The sequence below is a fragment of the Lolium perenne genome, chromosome 4 (genome assembly GCF_019359855.2).
Source record: "Lolium perenne isolate Kyuss_39 chromosome 4, Kyuss_2.0, whole genome shotgun sequence".
Lineage (NCBI taxonomy): Eukaryota > Viridiplantae > Streptophyta > Magnoliopsida > Poales > Poaceae > Lolium > Lolium perenne.
This window is the reverse complement of record NC_067247.2, coordinates 163429055-163436322: the sequence shown is the minus strand read 5'-3', so window position 1 is coordinate 163436322 and position 7268 is coordinate 163429055.

Sequence of the window (7268 nt, the reverse complement as noted above, 5' to 3'; positions counted from 1 at the left end):
TGCGATTTCCAAACAAGCAAAGTTTGTTGCTTGCACGCCAAGTGCAATCCGGCCGCCTTACCAGCTTATAAAAGCTACGTGCAGGTCGCGTGAAATATTGATTTTAAGGCTACTCCGGTTCGCTCCGTTTGCTCCATCTTTTGCCTAGTTTCTTCCACCCAACGCGAATAGGCGAAGTCCTGTCCGCGCAAACTCTCCACCACCACCACGTCGTCGTGCTGCTGGACTAGATCCCATCTACCACATCTCCCCGCTTGCTGGAACAAGGAGGAGGTGTCTTCATCGAGTTGTACGTGCGACCGAGTACGGAGGTGCTGCCCGATTGTGGCACCGTAGAGATCAAGATCTTCTACGCGCTTTTGCAAGCGGCAACAGATCGACTACATCCACCACGAGATTCAATCTCGTTTCCGCTTAGCGATCTACAAGGGTATGTAGATCCAATCCGTCTCGTTGCTTCAATCTAGTAGATTAGATTTGGCGTTTCCTAGCTTGGATCTTGGTTTTGTTTGTTTGCGGTAGAAAATTTTTGTTTTCCTTGCAACGAACCTCATCAGTGGTATCAGAGCCGTGTCTATGCATAGATTGGTTGCACGAGTAGAACACAATTGTTTGTGGGCGTTGATGCTTTGTTGTCTTTAGTTCGAGTACTTTGCATCTTTGTGGCATAGTGGGATGAAGCGGCTCGGGCTAACTTTACATGACCGCGTTCATGAGATTTGCTCCACGCTCGACATGCAACTTGTATTGCATAAGTGGCTTTGCGGGTGTCTGTCTCTCCTACTATAGTAAAGATCCAACTTACTCTTTCTATTGACAACATTAGTATCACCGTTGTGGTTCATGTTCGTAGGTAGATTGGATCTTATGCGAAAACCCTAAACCACGTAAAATATGCAAACCAAATTAGAACCGTCTAACTTGTTTTTGCAGGGTTTGGTGATGTGATATGGCCATAATGTGATGATGAATATGTATGAGATGATCATTATTGTATTGTGGCAACCGGCAGGAGCCTTATGGTTGCCTTTAAATTTCATGTTGAGTAGTATTTCAAAGTAGTTGTAATAGTTGCTACATGGAGGACAATCATGAAGACGGCGCCATTGACCTTGGTGCTTCGCCGATGATGATGGAGATCATGCCCGTTGATGATGGAGGATCATGTCCGTGCTTTGGAGATGAAGATCAAAGGCGCAAAGACAAAAGGGCCATATCATATCACATATGAATTGCATGTGATGTTAATCCTTTTATGCATCTTATATTGCTAAGATCGCGACGGTAGCATTATAAGATGATCCCTCTCACTAAATATCAAGATAATAAAGTGTTCATCCTTAGTATGCACCGTTGCTAAGACTTATCGTTTCGAAGCATCTCGTGATGATCGGGTGTGATAGATTCTACATGTGCATACAACGGGTACAAGCCAGTTTTGTACACGCGGGTACTAAAGTTGCCTTGACGAGCCTAGCATGTACAGACATGGTCTCGGAACACGGGATACCGAAAGGTAGAGCATGAGTCATATGATTGATATGATGAACACTTGGGTGTTCGCCATTGAAATTACATCTTGTTCGTGATGATCGGATTTGGTGTGGTGGATTTGGTTCGTGTGATCACTAAGACAATGCGAGGGATATTGTTTTGAGTGGGAGTTCACCTAGTTTTAATTTTGTTAAATTAAAATTTGAACTCAATTTGTCATAAACTTAGTCTAAACTATTGCAAATATATGTTGTAGATCATGGCGTCCCCATCAATCAATTTTAACCAGTTCCTAGAGAAAGAAAAGCTTAAAAGCAATGGTAGCAACTTCACCGACTGGTTCCGTCATGTGAGGATCTTCCTCAATGGCGGAAATCTGCAATATGTGCTTGATGCACCGCTAGGTTCCCCACCACCTCCTGCAGTATCCGAGGAAGAAAAGAATGTTTTCGAGGCTCGGGCTAAAGTGTACTCTCAAGTTCAGTGTGCCATCCTATGCAGCCTAGAGGCAGAGCTCCAAAAGCGTTTTGAGCACCACGACCCTTGTGATATGATGTGTGAGCTCAAAGTTATCTTTGAAACTCATGCGATCGTGGAGAGCTATGAGGCCTCGAAGCAGTTCTTTGGCTGCATGATGGAAGAGGGCAGCTCCGTTAGTGAGCACGTGTTCGCTATGTCCGGACACGCGAGGAAGCTCAGTGACTTGGGGATTGTGATCCCTAACCAGCTGGGTATTCATCGTGTTCTCCAATCACTGCCACCAAGTTACAAGAACTTCGTGATGAACTACAATATGCAGAACATGAATAAGGAGTTACCTGAACTCTTCTCCATGCTGAAATCTGCTGAGGTTGAGATACAGAAAGAGCACCAAGTGTTGATGGTCAATAAGACCACCAAGTTCAAGAAGCAGGGTAAACCTAAGAAGGACCTCAAGAAGGGCGGCAAGAAAGCTGCCGCGCCTCCTGAGAAGCCTAAGGGTGGCCCTAAACCTGATACTGACTGCTATTACTGCAATGGGAAGGGTCACTGGAAGCGGAATTGCCCTAAGTACTTGGCTGATCTGAAGAGCGGCCTTGTCAAGAAGAAGAAAGGTATATCTGATATACATGTTATAGATGTTTATCTCACTGGTTCTCGTACTAGTGCCTGGGTATTTGATACTGGTTCGGTTGCTCACATTTGTAACTCGAAACAGGAACTACGGAATAAACGAAGCCTAGCGAGGGATGAAGTGACGATGCGCGTTGGAAATGGATCCAAGGTCGATGTGATCGCTGTCGGCACGCTCCCTTTACATCTACCATCGGGATTAGTTTTAGACCTTAATAATTGTTATTTGGTGCCTGCGTTGAGCATGAACATTATATCTGGATCGTGTTTAATGCAAGACGGTTATTCATTCAAGTCTGAGAATAATGGTTGTTCTATTTTTATGAATAATATCTTTTATGGTCATGCGCCTGAGAAGAATGGTTTATTTCTATTAAGTCTCGATAGTAGCGATACACATGTTCATAACATTGATGCTAAGCGAATTAAATTGAATGATAATTCTACTTATATGTGGCACTGTCGTCTTGGTCATATTGGAGTGAAACGCATGAAGAAACTCCATTCCGATGGACTACTTGAGTCACTTGACTTTGAGTCACTTGACAGATGCGAAGCATGTCTAATGGGAAAAATGACTAAGACTCCATTCTCTGGTATTATGGAGCGAGCTACAGACTTATTGGAAATCATACATACCGATGTGTGCGGACCAATGAGTGTAGCCTCGCGCGGTGGTTATCGTTATGTTCTAACCTTCACAGATGATCTGAGTAGATATGGGTATATCTATTTCATGAAACATAAATCCGAGACTTTCCAGAAGTTCAAGGAATTCCAAAGTGAAGTAGAAAATCAACGTAACAAGAAGATCAAGTTTTTGCGATCTGATCGCGGAGGCGAATATCTGAGTTATGAGTTTGGCATGCATTTAAAGAAATGCGGAATACTTTCACAGTTGACACCACCGGAAACACCACATCGCAATGGTGTGTCCGAACGTCGTAATCGAACTCTCTTAGATATGGTTCGTTCTATGATGTCCCTTACTGATTTGCCTTTGTTGTTTTGGGGTTATGCATTAGAGACAGCTGCATTCACTTTAAATAGGGCACCATCGAAATCCGTTGCAACGACACCGTATGAATTATGGTTTAATAAGAAACCTAAGCTGTCGTTCCTTAAAGTTTGGGGTTGCGAAGCCTATGTAAAAAAGTTACAACCGGACAAGCTAGAACCCAAAGCGGAGAAATGCGTCTTCATAGGATACCCTAAGGAAACTATAGGGTATACTTTCTATCACAGATCCGAAGGCAAAGTCTTTGTTGCTAAGAACGGAACCTTTCTTGAGAAAGAGTTTCTCACTAAAGAAGTGACTGGAAGAAAAGTAGAACTCGACGAGGTTACTGAACCTTCTCTCGTTGATCAGAGTAGCGCAGTACCGGAAGATGTTCCTGTGCCGCCCGCACCGGTAACAGAGGAAGCTAATGATAATGATCATGAAACTTCGAGCGAAGTAGCTGCTGAACCTCGCAGGTCGACAAGGGAACGTACCACTCCTGATTGGTATGATCCTTGTCTAAATCTCATGATTGTGGACAACAATGATGAGGACCCTGCGACGTATGAAGAAGCGATGATGAGCCCAGATTCCAACAAATGGCAAGAAGCCATGAAATCCGAAATGGGATCCATGTATGATAACAAAGTATGGACTTTGGTAGATCTACCTGATAGCCGCAATGCTGTTGAGAATAAATGGATCTTCAAGAGAAAAACAGATGCTGATGGCAATGTTACTGTCTATAAAGCTCGACTTGTCGCAAAGGGTTTCTGACAAATTCAAGGTGTTGACTACGATGAGACTTTCTCACCTGTAGCGAAGCTAAAGTCTGTGAGGATTTTGTTAGCAATAGCTGCATTTTTCGATTATGAGATTTGGCAGATGGATGTCAAAACGGCGTTCCTTAATGGTGTCATTGAGGAAGAGTTGTATATGGTACAACCCAAAGGTTTTGTCGATCCTAAAAATGCTAACATGGTATGCAAACTTCAGCGTTCCATTTATGGACTGAAGCAAGCATCCAGGAGTTGGAACCGACGCTTTGATAAAGTGATCAAAGACTTCGGGTTTATACAGTGCCATGGAGAGGCCTGTATTTACAAGAAAGTGAGTGGGAGCTCTGTAGCATTCCTGATATTATATGTAGATGACATATTATTGATTGGGAATGATATAGAACTATTAAGAAGTGTAAAAGGTTATTTGAATAAATGTTTTTCAATGAAAGACCTCGGTGAAGCAGCGTACATTTTAGGCATCAAGATTTATAGAGATAGATCAAGACGCCTAATAGGGCTTTCGCAGAGTACATACCTAGACAAGATTCTAAAGAAGTTTAGAATGGATGAAAGTAAGAAAGGGTTCTTACCGATGTTGCCAGGTAAGGCCTTGAGTAAAACTCAAGGTCCGGCTACGACAGAAGAAAGAGAGAGGATGAATCAGATCCCCTATGCATCGGCAGTAGGCTCTATCATGTATGCCATGCTATGTACTAGACCGGATATAGCGCATGCTGTTAGTTTGACTAGCAGATATCAAAGTGATCCAGGAATGGAACACTGGACATCGGTCAAGAATATCTGAAGTACTTGAAAAGAACTAAGAATATGTTTCTTTGTTATGGAGGTGACCAAGAGCTCGTTGTAACAAGTTACACCGATGCAAGTTGGAACACTGATCCTGATGACTCCAAGTCTCAGTCTGGGTACGTGTTTATATTGAATGGTGTTGCGGTAAGCTGGTGCAGCTCCAAGCAGTGCACGGTGGCGAAGTCTTCAACAGAATCGGAATACATAGCGGCTTCGGAGGCTTCATCGGAAGCGGTATGGATGAAGAGGTTCATTGTTGAGCTCGGTGTGGTTCCTAGTGCATTGGACCCACTAGTCATTTATTGTGACAACATGGGTGCCATCGCCAATGCACAAGAACCAAGGTCACACAATAAGCTAAAGCATATCAAGCTGCGTTTTCATTCGATTCGCGAGTACATCGAAGATGGAGAAGTAAAAATTTGCAAAGTACACACTGATCTGAATGTAGCAGATCCGTTGACTAAAGCTCTCCCTAGGGCAAAGCATGACCAACACCAGAAAGCCATGGGTGTTAGGTACCTTACAATGTAATCTAGATTATTGACTCTAGTGCAAGTGGGAGACTGTTGGAGATATGCCCAAGAGGCAATAATAAATTGGTTATTATATATTTTTGTGTTTATGATGAATGTTTATATACCATGCTATAATTGTATTAACCGAAACATTGATACATGTGTGTTATGTAAACAACAAGAAGTCCCTAGTGAAGCCTCTTGTATAACTAGCTTGTTGATTAATAGATGATCATCGTTTCGTGCTCATGAACATTGGATGTTATTAATGACAAGGTTATATCATTATGTGAATGATGTAATGGACACACCCAATTAAGCGTAGCATAAGATCACGCCATTAAGTTCATTTGCTATAAGCTTTCGATACATAGTTACCAAGTCCTTTCGACCATGAGATCATGTAAATCACTTATGCCAGAAGGGTACTTTGATTACATCAAACGCCACTGCGTAAATGGGTGGTTATAAAGGTGGGATTAGGTATCCGGAAAGTATGAGCTTGAGGCATATGGATCAACAGTGGGATTTGTCCATCCCGATGACGGATAGATATACTCTGGGCCCTCTCGGTGGAATGTCGTCTAAATGGCTTGCAAGCATATGAATAGTTCATAAGAGACCACATACCACGGTACGAGTAAAGAGTACTTGTCAGGAGACGAGGTAGAACAAGGTATCGAGATACCGATGATCAAACCTCAGACAAGTAAAATATCGCGTGACAAAGGGAATCGGTATCGTATGTTAATGGTTCATTCGATCACATTGTTCATCGTTGAATATGTAGGAGTCATTACGGATCTCCAGGTCCCGCTGATGATTATTGATCGGAGAGGCGTCTCGATCATGTTTGCACATTCTCGAACCGTAGGGTGACACACTTAAGATTTCGATGTTGCTCGGGGTAGTTTCGGGATTAAAGAAATAGTTTTGGAGAGTTACGGAATTGTGCCGGGAAGATGATTAATGATTTACTAATTAATTGAATTAGTAGATATTAATGTGTATTTATTTAATAGAAATAAATATAAGGCTAAAAGTAGTCTATATGAAGTTTTGCTAATGGGCCAATTTATAGACCCTGTATAGATATACTGTCAAAGCAAAAGAAAGGAAAAAAAAAGAGCAAAGGCAGGCCCGGCCAGCTGGGCCGGCCGGCCGGCCGCACACATGCATGAAGGGCCAAGCCATCACGCCCAAGCCATCGCTGGTTGGCTGCTGGCTTGCCGATCGATTGGATCGATCTGGCTGGCACGTCGGCGCCGTGCGATTTCCAAACAAGCAAAGTTTGTTGCTTGCACGCCAAGTGCAATCCGACCGCCTTACCAGCCTATAAAAGCTACGCGTGAAATATTGATTTTAAGGCTACTCCGGTTTGCTCCGTTTGCTCCACCTTTTGCCTAGTTTCTTCCACCCAACGCGAATAGGCGAAGCCCTGTCCGCGCAAACTCTTCACCACCACCACGCCGTCGTGCTGCTGGACTAGATCCCATCTACCACATCTCCCCGCTTGCTGGAACAAGGAGGAGGTGTCTTCATCGAGCTGTA